The sequence below is a fragment of the Protopterus annectens genome, chromosome 5.part1 (genome assembly GCF_019279795.1).
Source record: "Protopterus annectens isolate FY-2018-M chromosome 5.part1, PAN1.0, whole genome shotgun sequence".
In the NCBI taxonomy this organism is placed as follows: domain Eukaryota; kingdom Metazoa; phylum Chordata; order Ceratodontiformes; family Protopteridae; genus Protopterus; species Protopterus annectens.
In genome coordinates, this window is record NC_056736.1 from 544,428,779 (window position 1) to 544,449,642 (window position 20,864).

Here is a 20,864-nt window from a genome sequence, read left to right on the forward strand (position 1 = left end):
ATAGAACCTATAGCCTTCTGATCCTTCTAGTATCAAAGGCAAGTGTGCTATCTATTGAACCTCTAACAGCAATCCATTTGTTAACTGGGAAATTCTGATGGGGCAGAACTAATTATCAGAAAAGGGTCAGAGAGGGAAAGCTCCATTTAAATATTACAAGCATAAATCATTTAAAACATTAAATTAAGGAGTCAGTTTGCTACAGGTATAAAACAGTAATATAGTGAGAACATTTGCTACAAATGGTCGTTGACTACACCAGTACACTACTAACAAAAAGAATGTTAAAAATGGACTAGCATGCATAAATTAAGTAAGCATTGTAAATTTCAAAAAATAAAACAAACACAAGCTGAAAACTATTATCAGTCATATATCAGCAAGATCTAGTATTACCCATAGGTAATAGGGTAAGATGAAAGAGAATATATGGTGGCAGACATTTTAGGGACTGGTTGAACCAATTTACAGAGGATGCAGAAGAAAAGTATAGTTGGGAAGTTAAGTTATGTATTTTTGCCAGAGACAGAAAAGTATCATCTGCCATATGGAATGCATTTTATAAAATGGAGACATTGAGCAGTTTGTCAGCATTAGCTTTGGCATGCTTACACATTTGAAGATGTGCACGCATTCCACTTGCTGGCACTTTTTGAAATGTGGTGGCAAACAAAATGTTGGGGTGCATCCACATAAGGATTGATTCAAGAAGCAAAGAGGTAATGAATGTCTACATTTTCCAGGGCCTTGATCATACCAGACTGAGTAATGCGAGCAGTTCTGAAGGCATATAAGGAAAGGATATCTGGCAGGAATTCAGGGGAAATCCATCAGAAAGATCCGTGGAACGGTGCAAAAGGAATTAGCTAGAGGAGCCAGAATTCTTCTCACTTGAAGCTAGAAATGTATGGGGAGACCTGCTTTTGGTGCACAAGATAATTTCAGGAAGATGTGCAGGAGTCATTTGAACATAAAGGACAGAGAAGGAGGAAGGTTGGTGTTTAGATAGCAGATTGTAAAGCAGTAACTATTCCTTGGATCTCTGAAACTACTTTGTTACACAGAGGGCTATGATCCATGACAAGGACTGCTAGGATGGATGATGGAGAGAAAATTCAGAGATATTTAAAAGGACATGGTACAGGTGCAAAAAGTGTAAAAGGGCCACTTACAAAGGAAGACAAGACAAAATTATGGTCTTCTGCTGTCAAGCAGCTTTGATCTACTAAAAATTTATATAAGGTACATGATATGTGAACACAGTTCTGCAGCTTCCAGTATTTTATTAAAATCTCTTCCATCTGTTCAGTTTTATGGCCTAATGATATGGCATATTGTATTATCCAGGTGGCACCTGTTGCCTCAGTACTGTCTCCTAGAGGCTCATTTTCACCAGAGCAAGGACTGGACACTTCAGGATTGTCATCCCTAAAAAAATGTGTCAGTATTCTAAAAGTTCCTAATGGATATTAAACGGTATGGATGAGAAACTGTCTTCCCTGCTCAGAAATGTGTGCATAACAGTTTACCTTCATTTAGTTGACAGTTTAATATGCAATCGTGCTATTATGCAACTTATTTTAGCAAATTTCAGAATGTGTACAACTTAGATCCACTTCGACCATTTTGGAATTGCATCACAACATTCACACTTAGAAGACATTTCCTAATGTCTCTAAACATTGTTATGCAGTGGGGCAAGCCCCCCTGCACCCCCCCCGTGTGGGGGGCTGCACCCCTCACACCCGATGCTATTTTAATATACTAACTCCGAGATCGCACTACAGTGAAGGAAAGGGTACATGTCCTGATACCCACTGTAGTGTCATCTGCACCCAGAATGCCGACTTCAAATGAGCGAATGCACACTGGCATTTGCGCATTTGAATTCACAACAATGGAATTCGACATTCCCAAATCTTGCCATTGTGCTTTCTCACTTTGGTGCGTCATACAATGGACTCCCGACTAAATAAACATAAACCATGCATAACATCAGAATAACACCCTGACCTTAATGTTCCACCCATTAACTCGCCTATAAGGGCATACAGGTAGGAATTGTGGGGTTGGCACTTGTACTTATTGTTTGGGCTGGGACAGCTCTGACACAAAGACCCTACCATTCTCAATGTGAAAAGCTTAGTAATGTGTGTGTGTGTGTGTGTGTGTGTGTGTGTGTGTGTGTGTGTGTGTGTGTGTGTTTGTTCACTTTGGGGAATGTTGCTGGACTATTTTCCTTTGGATCTGTATATTAACTTTTCATTTTGTGTATGTTGTGTAAAATCATCTCTGACTTAGGCTTATGTTTGTTATACCTGCAGTGCTGTGGTTGGTCCTGTGGGTATAGTATATGATTTTTGAAAATGTACACCTTGAATTCTTTGCATTCTTGTATATGTATGGAGTTTTAGGTGTGCTTTCCATTCCTGTGCTGCTCTAGTGCATTGCTTTCGTACATATATATATATATATATATATATATATATATATATATATATATATATACCGTATCTATATCTATATCTTTATATATATATATAGTTTTTTTTTAATGGCTCACAGTAACCTGTTGCTTTGGTATTTTGTGACATTTCTATGCATTAACTGTGTGCTATGTAGTCCTCAAGCTGTCTGTGGTCCTTTAATAAACAATATTCCATATCATGTGCTCATTTGTTTCTTTACTACCCACATTGCTGACCTTCTTTCAGTGAACCTTTTTGACCATGTCCAAGGTTAAAAGAAGAAAATGAACATAGAAAGAGAGTAACGTATCTCACAAAAAAATTGTTAGCAGTCAGACTGTTGCATGTATGGCTGCACTCTTTTATGTAGGGAAATAAGTGAAGCATAGGGTTAAATGTGGCAATCGGAGCAGAGACTTAAGGCTGTGATGCCCAAAGCCGTCATGTGCCTACTGTGTAACTTTGAGCAAATCACTTAACCTGGCAGTGTTTGAGTGCAACTGGGAATTTGGCCTAAGCTCCTCAATGGTCCCTTAAACTGCTGTTCAATTAACTACCTATGTACCTGAGCAGGCTGAAGTGAAGCCATATACATAGTTTTGTATGGTAAATCATACATACAGCTTGCTTTAAAAGACGTTTCTTCAGAACTGAACAAGAAGACTGTGTGCAAAAGAAAAAGTGCATCATCATTTATATAAAACCTGTTATCTAATCAGCATCTGTCTACTTGAAGAACTAAAACTGTGCTACTGAAGAGATAAGGACTGTGGTTTAATGTATAGGTCTTGGTCTTCCTGTTAAGTTAAACTTTTATCACTTACAATCTAGCATTCAAAGTTTACTGGATTTCATGTCACTGGGGCTGTTTACTGGTGACACAGTTTGTAATACAGAGATCTAACTGTTAAAATATACGACTAATAGTAAATGTACTCAATGAGTAGTACATTTTTATTATGGATCTTTTCTATGTTAATTTTTATTAGTTTCTGCCAAATACTTTTTTTCAAAGTGGAGTAGTAAATAGATTAATCTAAATATAGTACAGGAGACTCAGATGAATTTGTTGGTGTATAAATTCTTTTTAGTAAAATTTCAAAATAGATTAGTGTCTCAATTTCATGAGGCAAACAATTCTTTCAGATGTGTCCTGAGCAGTGTCTTCTGTTGAATGTCAGGTGTGAATGAAGCACAGGGATTCATGTCTTTCATCAAAATACAGAGGCCCAAGTTAGCTCTGTTCTCAATGAAATATGTCAGCGTACTTCATTACTAACACTCAAGTGATTCATTTTCACAATTTTTTGCCTTTACAGTTACTGAATATAAAATAGCACTTGCATTACTCAGCTTGCTTTCAAATTCTTGCAAGTGACAAACTCATAAAAATACAGAGGATAAAACTTTCAAATCATAACAAAGGGTTTAAACTGAGCATTACTCTGAACAATGTTTTCCTGCAGCTAAACTGGAATTATACAATAATTAAACCTAGATTCAGCATATGAACTGTAGGTGTGGTGCAACCTAATCTGGCAACTGCTTTAAAATGTAAGAATGCAGATGACACACTTCAGAACATTATAATTGTTACTGAAAGAGATCTAAACCTTGAGTGTGGTTTTGTTTGGTATAACTGAAGAGTGCGAATTTTCTGATCATTAACACTTTACCCAGAAATGGTAAGACCTTATCTATCTAGCCATCTCAGATATCTTTCTATGTAAAACAAAGAAGGAGCTGTACTTTTTTTATTTTGGAAACACATTTTCTCAAAAGAGAAAAAATACTGACAGTGTTTTCAAAATGCAGCTTTTCCGCTCCAAATTTGCAAAGGACAAAAGCCAAATTTGCAGAGGTCAAAAGAATGCAAAATACTTTTGTGTGTGTGTGTGTGTGCGTGCGTGCGTGCGTGCGTGTGTGTGTGTGTGTGTGTGTGTGTGTGTGTGTGTGTGTGTGTGTGTGAAACACCAGACATTTGTCTGTTCTCTGAGTAATGGTGACCTTGGATCTCCTATAACATAGATGGGTGTGGGGGGTGCAACTCCAGTCCACATGGAGGTTGCAGAAATATGCCTACTCTACAGAAAAAAACTTGTTTTGGATAATTATATATTGATGATCTTGTGATCATTATTTAGTGTATTTATGGAGAAATATTCAGTTTCTTGGGAGGTCAGAAACAGAATACTGCAGTTTGTAGACTATGCATATGTGATAAGAAAAGTTACAGGGAGGTACAGTAACACATTGTGTAGCATTGCTACCTTATAGCAAGAGATTCTCCAGTTAGACTGTTGGCTGGACACCTTCTGCATGAAGTCTACATGAATAATAATTTGATATTCTGAGAGTCATTACTCTTGAGTCCTGGAAAAGTGAAACTGAATGAACAAAAACTCTGGCTTAAATATATTAAGTTTGAGACTGATGTTCTTTGGACTATTCTCTTTTCTCCAAAGTATGGCAATCTTCAAGTCGGTATGTATAAGTTCAGGGTGTTGGAGGGCCCCCCCCCCAGATTTACAATAAGGATCTGTGTGTATGTCCTCTCTGTATCCTTGTGGATTTTCTCCAGGCTGTTTAGTTAATTCCCATCTTCTAGAGACATGCAGTAAGTGAAGTGGCATTCCTCATATTGGCCGTCGATGTTTGTGTGGTGTCTGTGAGTATGCTTTGAATTATAGACCAACACCCTGTCCAGAACAGAATTCAAAGCATTGTGCTTATTGGCAGTCAGGATCTCTATGCTGCTCAGTGAATTCTATCAAGGACATTGGATGCCCTGTTCTTTAGCTAATGGTCTGGAAGACTGGATAAGCAATAAAAACACAGACGTTAAAATTAAAAGTTAATAAAATAATAACAAAATATATGTGGCTTTCACGTCTTTATTAGAAAGAAAAACACACCTCTTGGCACCTAAGCACAAATGTATTCCTCTGACCCTATAGAAGATAAACTGAGTTAACAGAAAATGGATGGATTAGGGGTGTGGCCAAGATGGTAAGCAGTTAAGAGTACTGTTATTTCGGTCTGCTTCATTTTAACATCTCTGACAGGATTTTTACTAAAAAATATCAAATAGAATGTTACAAAACATGATGAATTTATAGTTGAACATCTGCTGAAAGATTTACGACAGATTTCCCTTAAGAGCACACAGAGACCACAGTCATCTGGGGCTGGTTTCTCCCTCTTTCTCCAGATCCCCAAAAAGACACCCCACTGGTACAGCTATAGGGTGAAGATCTCAGCTGGGGGGCCAAGCCAAGACCTCTGGCACCCTCTATAATCTCAGCTGAGGGGCCAAGCCAAGACCTCCAGCATGCTCTCTATCCAACCAGTGCTTCGTGTCCCTGCCCAAGTTGCTGAGACACACACACTTTGAGATTTGATTTATATACAAACACAGACACACCTGGGGAAGGCTGGCACAGGTTTACTAGCTATCCCCCCTTTTGCCCAGACTATATGGTAGTTTCCACTGCCATCAACCCCTACTTATCAGCTACTATAAGGCCCTTATAAAGGCTGTCCAATCCTACTATGTAATGTCATTATTATCCCAATGGTAGTCTGACCAAGACTTGCAAGGCTATTTAGGAGTGGTGTGTTCAGTGTCACCAAATACATGTGCAAGTACTCTAAGAGCTTAAATATGTCTCACAAATATCAGCCAGAAAGGTAGATTTAAATATATTTAATAATAAATAATTAATAATAAAAGAACAGGACAATACTCAGTAAAATCAACACACTAACTTCAGAGTTCAGAATCACAGGAAATATTTAAAAAAAACATTGCAGGGCAGTCTCAAATAAATACAGAAACATCTAAAATAATCTTTACTATATTCCTATCTATATCTAAAAGAGATAATATCCCCTAAATGTTACTTACAGCAAGGCAAGTGCAGATGATGGCGATGATGAGTGGATGTTCTTGCTAGGTCCAAGACAAAATACAAAATGCCTAGTCTCTCTCCGAGAGAGTTCTTAAATTAATATCACATTTTACTGCTGGGTTAGCTTGGATGACATCACTTTTTGTCATCCGACTTCAGTTCCTAGGCTAAAACAGAAACTAACATAATTTAACATCTCTCTGTTAAAAATACATATCTCTCAGATGTTTGCTCAGAACTGAAAGTCATAAAACAATAAAACGTTTTTACATTTGAAACCTAGTAATTATTTCTCTTTCAAGACAAGACAACAACTTCTAGCTGTAGACATTGTGTCTGCTACTGAACTGAAACTGAGAAATAAAATATTTTGTTTATGGCCCAGCTATAAAGTAACTTAACCTCAACTATTCTTAAGTTTTGCAGGTTAATCTTCTATGTTCCAGCAGGGTACACTGTGGATACATCTTAGCTCAGTACATAACATACAGTTCTGTATAAATCATATCATCATTCACAAATGACATAGAATTATTTACAAAATTCCAGATAGCTGGGCTGGCAATATTTCCCTATATCACCTCCCTCCCCCAAAAACTCAAGCTAGTTTTTCAAGTGACTCTTGAGAAATGTTGCTTGAGAGGGTTGAGCCTATTTGGGAATGCCTTACCCCATTCCCTGTCTTGAGATCCTATTTGCGTTTTTATTGCTAACCCCACTGCGGTGCTGCACTGTCATATTGTATGCTTGTAACCCTAGGAGGCTCCACCTTAGTAACTTGGCATTTTGCTGGCTGGCTCGATGTATCCATGTTAAGGGATTGTGGTCTTTAGCTATAGTGAATGTCCTTCCATACAGATAAGGCTGAAGTATCTGCAGTGCCCACACTATAGCTAGGCATTCCTTTTCTACAGCTGCATAGCATTACTCCCTGGGTTGGAGCTTACAACTGAGATATACCACTGGGTGCTCTTCTCCCTCTGAAGAAACTTGGCTAAGTACAGCCCCCACCCCATGGTTTGAAGCATCCACCTGCACAACAAATTATTTGCTGTAATCTGGACTGGCTAACACAGGGGGTCCTCCCAAAGCTCCTTTAAGCTTCTGGAATGCCTGCTCACATGCTAGGGTCTGCACTACCTTATCTGGCTTGTTTTTCCTTGTCAGGTCTGTGAGGGGAGCAGCTGTGGTACTATAATTGGGGACAAACTTTCTGTAGTAGCATGTTGTTCCTAAGAATACCCTCACCTGCTTTTAGTAACAGGAGCAGGCCATGCCTGAATGACTTCCACTTTGGCAGATTCTGGCCTGATCTTACTACTCCCCACTCTATGTCCCAGGTAGGAGATCTCTGCCATACTCACCTAACATTTGTTGGGCTTAATGGTCAACCCTGCCCTCTGTAGTCTGCCCAGCACCTCCCTGAAATGCTGAAGGTGTTCTTGCCAGGAATGGATGTAGATGGTAATATCATTTAGGTAAGCAATGGCAAAATTTCCTGCTCCTGCTAGGATACGATCTACCAGCCTCTGAAAAGTCGTTGGGGCATTTTTCATCCCAAAGGGCATCTTTGTGAACTCATACAAGTCAAAAGGAGTCACAAACGCTGACCTCTCTCTAGCACTGGGAGTCGAGGGCACCTGCCAATAACCCTTGGTAAGATCAATAGTGGTAAGATACTTAGCCCCACCAGCTGCTCTAGAGCTTCACCTGTCCTATGTATGGGGTAAACATCTGACTCTGTGTGACTATTTAATTTCCTGTAGTCCACACAGAGCCTGGTGCTGCTATCTTTGTTTGGTACCAGCACCACTTGGGAGGCCCAGGGGCTGCTGGACTCCTGGATTACCCCTAGTTTCAACATTCCTGTATCTGCTCCTTCAGAGTCTGTTTGACTGTCTCAGGCACCCTATAAGGGGCCTGCTTAACAGGCCTTTGGGGTCCTGTATCCACATGGTGCTGCACCAGTGAACATGTCCTCAGACTCCTGTAACACTGCTCGGATTTCTCGAACCTGGTTAGGGGATAGCTGCTGAGACATTGCTACCCCTTCCACTGAGGAGTCAAGTCCAAGCCTCACTGAGGAGATCATTCACCAGATCCCGCTTGGACTCCTCCTGCCATCCACTACAAATACTCAGCACAAGGGCCTTCCTATCATGGTAAGGATTCATCATGTTAACATGGGTAGAATTTGTGCCCCTGCCTAACAGTTCTGCCATATAGTTGACATCACTGACCTTCCTTACTACCTTGTAGGGTCCCTCCCAGGCTGCCTGCAGCTTGTTCTGTCTGACAGAGATGAGAACCATTACCTGCTGCCATACAGCATACTTTCTAGCTTGAGCATTCCTGTCATACCACACCTTTTTCTGCTGTTGGGCTTCTGCCAGGTTCTACTGGGCCAAGCCCATGAGTTCCCTGAGCATTGTCCTGAGGTTTAGGACATATGCCACAACAGACTCCTTGTGAGATTCACACTCACCCTCCCACTCATCTTGAATCAAATCTAGACATCCCCTCATCCTATGCCCATACAGCAACTCAAACAGTGAAAAACCTGTAGATTCCTGGGGCAGCTGTCTGTAAGCAAACAATAGCTGGGGCAATTATTTGTCCCACTCCCTCTTAAACTGGTCTGCAAAAGCTGGTAGCATTGTCTTGAGTGTAGATTTTAACCTCTTAACAAGACCATTAGTCTGGGGGTGGTTGGGAGTGGTCTTTAGGTGCTTCACCCCACAGTACTTCCACAGACAAACCAGCAGGTCTGATGTGAAACTGGCACCTCTGTCAGTCAGTATTTCTTTTGGAAACTGTACCCTGCTAAAAATCTCTAACAAAGCATTTGCCACCTTTTTTGCCTCAATGGAGGACAGAGCCACCACCTCAGGGTATCTGGTAGCATAATCTACTACCACTAGGATATACTTTTTCCCTGTGGATCTTGGGGTACTCAGAAGCCCCACAATATCCATAGCTACCCTCTGAAATGGCTCCTCAATCACAGTCAAAGACATCAAAGTAGCTTTCACCTTGTCTCCTGCCTTGCCTACCATTTGGCAGTGCTCACAGTTCCTACATTACTCTGCTACATCTCTGGATATCCCAGGCCAATAAACATTCTGCATAATATGTCTGTTTGTATGTTTTATGCCCATATGACCTGCAAAGGGAATATCATGGGCTATGTGTAGAAGTGCCAGATGGTAGGCACTGGGCACTAACAGCTGCTGTATTCTCTCATGCTCTAGCCCTCCCTCTAGAGTCCACTCTCTATACAGTAACCCTTTGTCCCAGTGTATAGATTCTCCCTTCCCCTGAGAATCAGGTGCCTCACTAGCTACCTCCATCAGGCCTTGTAATGTAGGGTCTAAGAGCTGAGCCTGTCTCAACTGTCTCTTTGTAACTCTTCCCAGATCCCCTTCCACAGGAAGTCTGACATTCTCTGACAGTGGTGCCTCACTGTCAGCCTGGGTATTACTACTCATCTCTGCCCTTGCAGCCACTCTGTCCAAGAGAATATCAGTATCCACAAGCCACTGTGGCTCACCTTCAGTCTCACTGCTACAGGGTATCTCCCTCCCTGAAGTAAGCACTTCACCAGTCCTAGCTGCAAGTGTACGGCCTGTCTGAGTTCCCTTTAGGCTACCAGTCCCACATGCTTGTCTCCAAGCCTGACTGCATGTAACTGCATGCACACAAGGTACTGCATTATCAAAATCATTCCCTATCAGGACATCTTCAGGGATATCCTCAACACACACCTACTTGCTAGCTTCCTTTTCCACCATCCCAGTCAAGGTGAACTCTAGCCTAAGCTATTTGGAATGGGGTCCCTCCTAAAGCTCTGACGGGAGTAGACTGCCCAAGCAAGTAGTGCTCCTCTTTAACCATTGCAGGCTTTACAATAGTTAGGTCAGAGGCTGTGTCTCTCTTAGCAATGGTCTCTTTCCCATTTACTAGGATAGGATATAACCTCTTGTGGTAGTTTAGTACCCTTTTTGTTTTGAGACAACTTACTGCTGGCATTTTGTCATTCCCACTTACTGGCTCTCCCACCTTTTTTTCCCCACCTTGCCTCCATGGACATCTATATGCTACATGGCCCCATGCATCACATTTAAAACATTTAACCTTTGGTCCTGGATGTGTACCTGGACTAGTGGCTTCCCCTCCTACTGGCAGACTCTGTTGGGGCAGTCTGGGCTGCCCATCATGGGTTCTCTTAGACCCATGAGTAGCACTGGATGTCCCTTTCCTGTGGAGTGATGCTCTGCTTGCTAGGTATAGGTCTCCCTTCTTACCCAACTCATCTGCAGTACTGCATTGTCTATCAGCTAACCAGATTCTCATGTCCTCAGGCAAAGTGCTAAGGGCTTGTTCCCTCACCAAAAGGTCTGCCAGCCCTTCAAAAATGGTGACCTGACATCCACTCACCCACCTATGAAAATAAGTGCTTAGTTCAGCAATATATTCACACACTTTCATCTGCCTTGGGTCTGTGCTCATGAAACTTTTTTCTATAAGCTTCAGGTGTTAAATTAAAGCATTCTAAAAGACAGTTTTTTTACAGTATTATAATTTAAGCAATCAGTATCAGACAATTTAGAAATAGCAGTTTGCCATGGAGTAAGGGGGTCAGGATCTGTACCCAGAGCCCTTGGTCAACATTATACTGTTTACATACCCTTTCAAACATATGAACGAAACTATCAAAATTATTCCCTTCTGTAAATTATGGAAGAAATGTTTTGGCCTTTGTTGCTTCTGGGGTTTGGTTGCTTCCTTCCCTATTACCTCCATGACTCTGGTGAAGAGTCGGCATCTCCTTTTTATGTTGTCTTTGCCTCTCCTTAGCCTCTAGACATCGCGGTTTCTCATTTTCCTCAGCCTGTAGATGTCTCAGTTTCTCTGCTGCTTCTGTTTTCAAACGCTTGGCCTCCAGCTCAAGTCTCTTTAACTCCAGATGGATTTTTAAGTCTTGTGTAGAAAGGTTGAGCTGTCCATTTTCTGCCAAGGCCAGCCTAGTTGTCCTCCTGATTGCTGGTCTGTGATGCAGCTGTTCCCAAAGCTACAATCATTTCTGTCTTAGTCAGGTTGGCATGCACCAGTCCTTTAACCTGGCACATCTCAGCCCACTTGCTCTTTTTCAGCTTGCCATGCTCCTCTGCTGACATGCTTGCCTGGTTTTCCTGACTAACCAAGCTAACAACAAAAAAAATAATACAATTGTGATGTGCAACTCTGAATGTTCACTGCTTGGCTGACTGAGAGTACAAACACCTTCAAGTGAGCACTGTACACAGGCTACAGGAATTCAATATCTACACCAATACAGGCCAATTAATATGTGAGGTGGCTATCCAAATGCCAACCAATTAATATGTGATGTGGAAATTCCACCACTGCCAACCAATTAATATGTGATGTGGATATTCCACCAGTGTCCCCCAATTAATATGTGATGCCCCTGCACTGCCCAGTAATCAAGGAGCCTCAATCCTCACCACTGGAAACAGATAGGGGATGTACACACTGGGAAGATGACAAGTAAACACACAGTAAAGTACAATTTCCCTTAAGAGCACACCCAGACCACAGTCAGTCTGGGGCTGGTTTCTCCCTCTTTCTCCAGGTCTCCAATATGACTCCCCACTGGCGCAGCTATAAGGTTAAGACCTCAGCTGAGGGGCCAAGCCAACACCACCAGCACTGTCTCTGTCCAGCCAGTGCTTTGTGTCCCTGCCCAAGTAGTTGACACACACACAGTTTGATATTTGATTTATATACAAACACACACACACACACTCACACACACACACACACACACACACACACACACACACACACACACACACACACATACACACACACACTCATATACCTGGGGAAGGCTGGTACAGGTTTACTAGCTATGCCCTCTTCTGCCCAGACTATAGGGTAGTTTCAACTGCCAACAACCCCTACTTATCAGCTACTACAAGGCCCTTACAAAGGGTGTCCAATCTTACTGTGTAATGTCATTATTATCCAAATAGTAGTCTGACCAAGACTTGCAAGGCTATTTGGGAGTGGCCTGTACAGTGTCACCAAATACATATGCAAGTATTCTAAGAGCTTAAATATTCCTCACAAATATCAGCCACAAAGGTAGATTTAAATATATTTAATAATAAATAATAAAAGAACAGGACAATACTCAGTAAAATCAACACATTCATTTCAGAGTTCAAGATCACAGGGAATATTTTAAAACAACATTGCAGTACAGTCTCAAATAAATACAGAAAATATTTAAACTAATCTTAACTACATTCCTATCTATATCTAAAAGAGATACTATGCCCTAAATGTTACTTACAGCAAGGCCAAGGCAAGTGCAGATGATGGTGATGATGAGTGGATGTTCTTGCTAGGTCCAAGGCAAACTACAAAATGCCCAGTCTCTCTCTGAGAGAGTTCTTAAATTAATATCACATTTTACTGCTGGGTTAGCTTGGATGACATCACTTTTTGTCACCTGACTTCAGTTCCCAGGCTATAACAGAAACTAACAGAATTTAATATCTCTCTGTTAAAAATACATATCTCTCAGATGTTTGCTCAGAACTGAAAGTCATAAAACAATAAATCGATTTTACATTTGAAATCTAGTAATTATTTCTCTTTCAAGACAAGACAGAAACTTCTAGCTGAAGACACTGTGTCTGCTACTGAACTGAAACTGAGAGATAACATATTTTGTTTATAGCCCAGCTATAAAGTAACTTAACCTCAACTATTCTTAAATTTTGCAGATTAATCTTCTATTTTCCAGCAGGGTACACTTTGGATACATCTTAGCTCAGTACATAACATACAGTTCTGTATAAATCATATCAATATTCACAAATGGCATAGACTTATTTACAAAATTCCAGATAGCTGGGCTGGCAATATTTCCCTATATCACAGCTTACTACTAATAGTATACTTGGCATGCAATAGCACCCAGGAAAGTTATGCTCTGTTATAAGCAAAGTATGAAAAATATAGATTTGGTGTTGTCCAATTCATTCCATTAACCTGAGGGATTTTGTTCTGATGCTTGGAACTGACCAGCCTCCTTCTCACAGCTTGAGATTCCAAATTTGAGCTTCTCCTACCTACCCATAATACCCACTCCCCTCACGTTACCTCAGATCTCATTTGCTCTGCTTTGTGTTAGCAGCAAGTTATTCTGCTTTGCCTTTCTAGCTGTCGGGATTCTATCCATTAGACTTTAAAAAAAAAGAGTTTCCTCCTCTTCTTCTTCTCTTTCTTCTTTGGTGCCCTTTCTTCTTTTCTCATTATGACTGATCAGAAGCCTTTGGGTATTAAAAAGTGTACTTCCTGTGGGTGGAAGATTCCATTATCTGACTCTGTAGAAGATAAACTGTTTTGGGGCTTCTCCATTTGGAAGCCCCTTATGACATATGCAGGGCTTTTCACCCAGAAGCTCTGGTGGATAAGAGAAGCAAACTCATTTTAAAGGGATTGCTTCCTTCTTCTGCCACCTCAGAGGCTCCTTTCACATCAGGGGCTCAACCCCTGGTGAAGAAGCTCAAAGATTCCTGGGAGTCCAGGAGGCCATCTCCCACGTGGTCCTTTTTGGAACCTCCATGGAAGAAACAGAAATCTTCAGAACCAACACATTTGGCTACAAGCTCTCTTCCCTCTCTACAAGCTCTCTTACCTCCACCTCCCATCCACCTATTCCTCCTCAGTGACTACAAGGCTGAGTGGCATCTCCTGTGTGTCAGCTCCATCTATGTATGTGCCAGTGTCCTCTCTGATGGTGCATTCTGGAAGATATCTGACCTGTTCCCCACAGAGATCTCTCTGACCTTCCTCCTCAGCTTCATCTTTGTCTTCCCAAAACCTCTAGGGATCTGGGTAAGCTCATGAGACAGTTCCTTTAGACACAGATACAGATGAGTCTCGTGTCTGCCCCATCCACCTCCAGATCAGTGAGACTCTCCCTGTTCCAGCCTGTAGCTCCTTCTCTGATTCACTACTAGTTTTTGGAGTTGTTGGTTCCATTTGGTCTTGGTACCAGGATGTCAGAGCTGATAGAGATTTCTTCCTCACCTCCAACATTCTCCCTGACTTACTTGGCTCTGGCTGCTTTGGTTTCAAGCTTGTCTCAGAGCCATAGCATTGAGGTCAGTTCCAGGGATTGACTTACTCAGAAGGTCTCAGAGCCATCGCTTCCCTTTGAGACCTCACAGCTTGGCTCCGACTCCTCCTTGAAGTGGAAGGCTCGTTCCTCTTTGTGAGGTGTGTGCACTGGTGGCTTCTGCCCTGATGAGACAGCTCCAGGTAGTTCAGAGTCCTTCTGCATTTGAGGTTGTGGAGAGGGTCTTCTCCATTCCTAGGAGATCCTCGACACTTTTGGTAATGGAACCTCCCCCATCCCTTTCTGGAACTGCTCCTGAGACCTCATCTGGTTCTGGGAAACCTCCACACTGTTCCCTCAGTGGATCACAAGCTTCTTCCGATACCTCCCTGGAGCTCCTTCCTGAGGAGGTCCCTCAGAAGAGACCATGTAAAAGGAAGCATGTGGATTCCCCTAGGGAGTCCTTTACCATGGATACCAATTTTGAGGAAGGAGAAGGGGCTCCCAAATCTCCACCTGACGAGGTCTCCTTTGGAGACATCCTTGAAATCCTTCATCAGAAAGGTGGATGGTCCTCCCAAACCCCTTCCCCCTGGAGGAGCTGGTTTTGTGGGAGGCTTCCAGTGCCAGCCCATCTACCACCTGGGTGTCCTCCCACGGCCAACCCTCTGATCCAGCTGGTGTCATCAAGGGCTTGGAAGGAACTGGATACAGTAGAACCCATCCCCAAGTGTGCTGATAAAATTTAAGCACCCCAGCCGGTAAATAGTTTTGGATGAAAGAAATCCCGATAAATGCCTTGGTTGTAGTGGCAGCCACCAAGAAGGAGCTCACTCAGGAAAGCTCCTCTATCCACACCTCTGTTTACCCGGATACAAAGGGATTTAGTTAAGGAAGCTTCTAGCTTGGTCCTGGGGTCCGTGCCTTCCAAGAAGCGAGAGTCTGTTTTCTCTAGGTTGGCCACTCTACATTCCCTGGCTAATGCATCCATGAGGCTTATTTCTCACACTGTGGAGGGTACCCCGAGGGCGGCTGGTTCGGGCATTCCCATTAGGCGTCAGGTCTGGATGAGGCTGTGCAGTTTGTTTGGAGCCTTTCAAGCAGTCCCTCATTAATGCCCTGATGGCTCCACCTTTTTGGATCTACAGTACTTGACACCTTGACCCAGAGTGAGAAAGATGGTAAGACTCTGTCTGACATTGGGATCCATTTTTCTACTCCACAACTGACCTTCGCTAGGAACCAGCATGGCAGTAAGGCAGCATGGTTTCAGAAGTCATAGGGCCCTTTCCAGGGCACTTAGGGAGACTTTCCCCCAAGGCAGAGGGGGATATAGTCAAAATGGTAGACGCTGCTCACACAGTCTAGGGAGTCTGCAAAATCAAGGCTGATGGGAACCTACCCTAGATAAGCCTTTCCACTGATCCTAAACAGTTGTCTGACTGCTCTCCTCTGGAAGCAGTCGGGGGACAATTTTCCTTACACCCAGAAGCATGGGAGGCCATCACTTATGACAAATGGGTGCTAAGGATCATATCCAGAGAATACTCCATTCCCTTTTCCAACATCCCCAAACAAAAATTTCCCCTCCCTGATGTTCCACCCAGTCAGAGGGAGGATGCTGCCCAGGAAATAAGACAATTACTACAAAAAAGGGTCATCCAAGAGATCCCCAATATCAAGTTGGATCTGATGTTTACTCCAGATTTTTTTTAGTACCCAGAAAGACAGGAGACCTGTGGCTAATATTGGATCTCACATACCTGAACAAGTCAGTGAAACACACCAAGTTCAGGATGGTCATGATTCAGTACATCTTACCTCTCCTGAAGATGGGTGATTGGATGTGCTCTGTAGACCTCAAAGATGCATACTACCATATCAAGATGAGCAGATACTCCAGGTCTTTTCTACGATTCTGGCTGGGAACTAGTCACTACCAGTTACAGTTGCTTCCATTTGGTCTCATCACAACCCCCAGTGTGTTTACCAAATGTCTAGCAGTAATTGCAGCTCATCTCTGACTGCAAGGCTATCAGATATTTCCATATCTGGATGACTGGCTCATACCCACCCTAACTAGGGATCTTCTTCTTCAGGTCTGGGATTACGTCCTCAACCAATTCTTCCACTTTGGACATAACTATAAATTGGCAAAAGTCACACCTGGATCTGGTTCAAACCATAGACTTTATAGAGGCATGTCTGGACATAATGGTGGCTCAGGTTTATCTGACACTGGACAGGGTACTAAATCTGAGATCACATGTCAGCCAGATGTCGACTGTTCCAAAACCCCCAGCCTCTCTGATTCTACGGGCTTTGCGCTCCATGGCAGCAACCATAACCCTTCTCCCAATGGCACGTTTTCATATGCGCATTCTACAGTGGACCCTAGCAGTACAGTGGTCTGTTCTCAAAAATCCCTTGAATCTTCCCATCAAACAACTAGTGTGTACAGGAATTCTCTCCTTTTGTGAATCCAGTTCCCGGAGGTGACTCAAGAACGACCATTTGTTCAGCCCTCTCCAACTGCCACTTTGACCACTGATGCCTCCCAATTTGGTTGGGGGCTATTATCTGGGCCAGTTGGTCCAAGGCATGTGGACACCCCAAGAGACCAAATTGCGTATCAGTGTTCTCAAGATGAGAGTGGGTTTTCTGTTGTTGCAAGAACTAAACAACATTCTTCCTCAGGGGACTATTGTGATCCAAACATACAACATGTCAGTGGTTTGGTACCTCAGTAAACAGGGAGGGACCAGGTCTTACTCCTGTGTTGAGAAGAGATGAGGGTTTGGCAGTAGGTGATTTCTTCCAACCACTTTCTAATGGCAATGCACATTCTGGAGGAATCCAACATCCTAGCCAACAGACTCAGCAGAGTGCTGTTGATGCGTCACGAGTGGTCTCTGAACCTATCCATGGCAGAGGCAATCTTTCAGAAATGGGGTTATCCTTGCTGCGACCACTTTGCGTCCCCCCTCAATAACAAATGCAGCAAGTATTTTGCCTTGATCCCTCCTCAAGTACAGTTCTGCAGAGACGCTCTGGTTCTTGCTTGGCCCTCCAGTCTACTATATGCCTTTCTCCCTCTTCCCTTGATTCCCAAGTTCCTACAGAAAGCTAGCAAGTTGTGAAACAAAATGATCCGCATTGCTCCCATTTGGCCTTGACAAACCTGATTCACATTTCTTTGGTCTCATCTGGTTTGTCCCCTGATGAGGTTAGATCTGAGTTCAGATCTTTTGTCTTATCTGTCAGAGCATCTACATCCCAACATTCAGGCCATGAAATTAACCGCAAGGTGTCTCCACTCTCAATGATGGCTAGATCTCCCTGGCTGTCTTCTCCAGTCCAAGACATTATGATTTCATAAAATAGAGCTTCCAATTGCAAGATTTACAAAAGTAAGTGGAAAAGATTTTTTCTTTGGGTGGAGCAGAATCAGATAAATCCTTTTACAGCACCAGTTTTAGTTGTCCTAGGCTTTCTAGCCTTTCTTTTAAAGGAAGGTGCTAGTCACTCTACAGTCAAGGTAGAGCTTGCTGCCATTTCTAACTTCCATTTTGGTTTTGATTCAGCATCTTTGACCTCTTCTAAGTTATGTAAAGCTTTTCTTAGGGACACCTTTATGCTATGACCTCCAGTCAAGGACCCTATGTCTTCTTGGGATCTTACTATAATTTTGCAAGCTTTGGTCCATCCTCCATTTGAACCTTCAGCTACTGTAGATCTTAAATTCCTTTCCTAGAAGACTCTTTTCCTAGTAGCTATTACCTCAGCCAGGGGAGTGTCTAAGCTGCAGGTTGTTTCCGCTAAGTTTACATACTTGGTTTTTCATAAAGACAGAGTTACCCTAGGTACAAATCCTTCCTTTTTACCAAAGGTGGTTAAAGAGACAAACATTAATCAGACAATTGATCTTCCAGTTTTCTTCCCACAATATCAGAACAAATGAGAATGCACCTTACACATGCTTGGTGTGCATAGATAACTTTGTTTTTACATCCATAGAACTAAATCCTTCAGGATGTGCAATCAGTTATTTGTTTCCTTTTTGAAAGCCAAAAAAGGTAAGGCAGTGACCAAAGTTTTTAGACAGATGGTTGAAAGATTGTATTACGTTTATCTATTCTTCTAAAGGCATTCCCCTACCAGGTCTGGTGAGGGCGCATTCTACAAGGTCCATGGTCACGTCTCAAGCTTTATGATCCAGAGTTTCTACTGAGGACATTTTTGCTGCTACTACTTGGTCAAACCCCTATACCCTTGTCAATCATTACAAATTGGACTTGGTTTCCAAGAGCAGAAGTGCTTTTGGTTCTGTGGTACTCCAGAATATCCTTCCTTAATGGCCACCCTGGATTATGGTAGCTGGGGACTCTGTCCCTCAGGTTATTGGAATGAATTGGACAATATCAGATAAACAAGTTAAGTTCTTACCATAACATTCCATCTGTGTTGTTTAAATTCATTCCATTAACCTTCCTGCCCCCCTTCCTCCTATCCAAAGTTTATTCTGGAAGCCTAGTATACGTTTCTAGGATTTCTGTTCCTTGGTTGAGTTCCTGATGTTCTGTTGTTGGCAGCTATATCTTAATCTCCTTTATTCTTGTATTATAGTTAATGTTGGTTAGGAATACTATATTCTGGTGCGCAAACTCAATCTGAGGTAACGTGGGGAGAGCAGGGCATCAGGACCTCAAATTTGGAATCTTGAGCTGTGAGAAGGTGGATGATCGAATCTGAGCATTGGAACTGAATCCCTCAGGTTAGTGGAATGAAGTTGAACAACACAGATGGAATATTATGGTAAGAATATAACTTTTTTTTTTTTGCATATATAGAAGTTATTATTGGAATGTTATCAAATAATTAGAGTAACATTCACACTTTTAAAAGTTAAACCTGGATCACACATGACTGTCATTCTTTTAATGCAAATTTATTTGGTATGTCTCCTTTAAAAAAAATGACAGTTTGCTTACCGAATCATTAAATGTTATTTCTTTAAATTCAATATTTTTTTAGTGGTTAAAATACTTTTAAAATTGTTGTTGTTTTTTTAGTGATTTGGAAGGGTTTGAGGGATTGATATATAATGTAATGGTAGCTTGGAGTCACTCATAAATGTTTTTGTATGAATTGTAGTTGATAAACTGTTCATTTACAAGCCCTTGTCATGAGGATCAGCTTAAAGCAGCATAATTAGAGTCATGAGCACTTTTGTGATTCTGCGGGAGTTCTGAAAATTCTAAGAACTGTCCAGGTTACTTCTTCCTTTCTAAAAGTAAATGATTACAATATTTTGAATCGAATGCTTAGATGTCAGTGCATACAAGTTAGATAATACGCAAAAGACAGTGAATTGCATTGTAAACCACTGTCAGTTATTAAATAGTTCTGAATGTTTGCTGTATACCTAAAGGATAGTTTATATACTATCCTACAGAAAGACACTTCTGATAAAAAAATTGGGATTGTGTTTCTCTGTTGTTTTCTCATTTTAATGCTAACAAAACTTAATATCTCAGAACAATTTATTATTTATTTATTTATTATTTATTTATTTATTAACATTTGTTGACCAGAAAAGTCCACTATGTCAGAGACCCATTTTCAGTGGAGGCCCAGGGAGAAAAGCTCCACAAGCAAAATACAAAGGAACACAATAATTAAATACAAAGTGACAATGTTACTGATATAACAGGAAGAGAAAAACATAGACTATATACACAACATTGAAGATATGACAGGTGAAAAAATAAAACAAGAAGTTTACAATAGAAAAGTAGTGTTACAGCATTTCAATCTTTGGTGAGATTCTGGTCTCCTATATAGTAAGAGTACACTAATAAATGTGAATACTGGGTTTTTGCTAAGATTTTGTCATTGTAGTATTTGGTGAAGTATATTTTTTAAGGAGGTTTGTTTTTAAGTCAGGTGCAGGATGGATTGTCTAGATAATGTGTTTTTAGGGCTGCCTTAAAAGTTTTTGGGTGGTCAGTTTGGGTTATTTCAGATGGAAGGTTATTCCATAGCTTAGCTATGGTATGGGAGAACAGGCATTGTTCTGCTCTTTTGTTGGCTTTGGTTACTGTGAGCATCAGTTTACAGGAGGATCTTAGTGTTCTAGTGGGGGTGCATGTTTGTAGGATTGAGTTAAGGGCAGGGCAGTCATTTGGTTTAGAAAAATTAGTTTGTGGGCTAAGGTTAGTTGGGTGTATTGTAGATGGTGGGAAAACTCTAGCCATCTTAGTTCAGTGATGGTATGGCAGTGATGAGAGTGGTAAGGTTTTCTGGAGGCGAATTTGGCTATTTTGTTATAACATGATTGTAATTTAT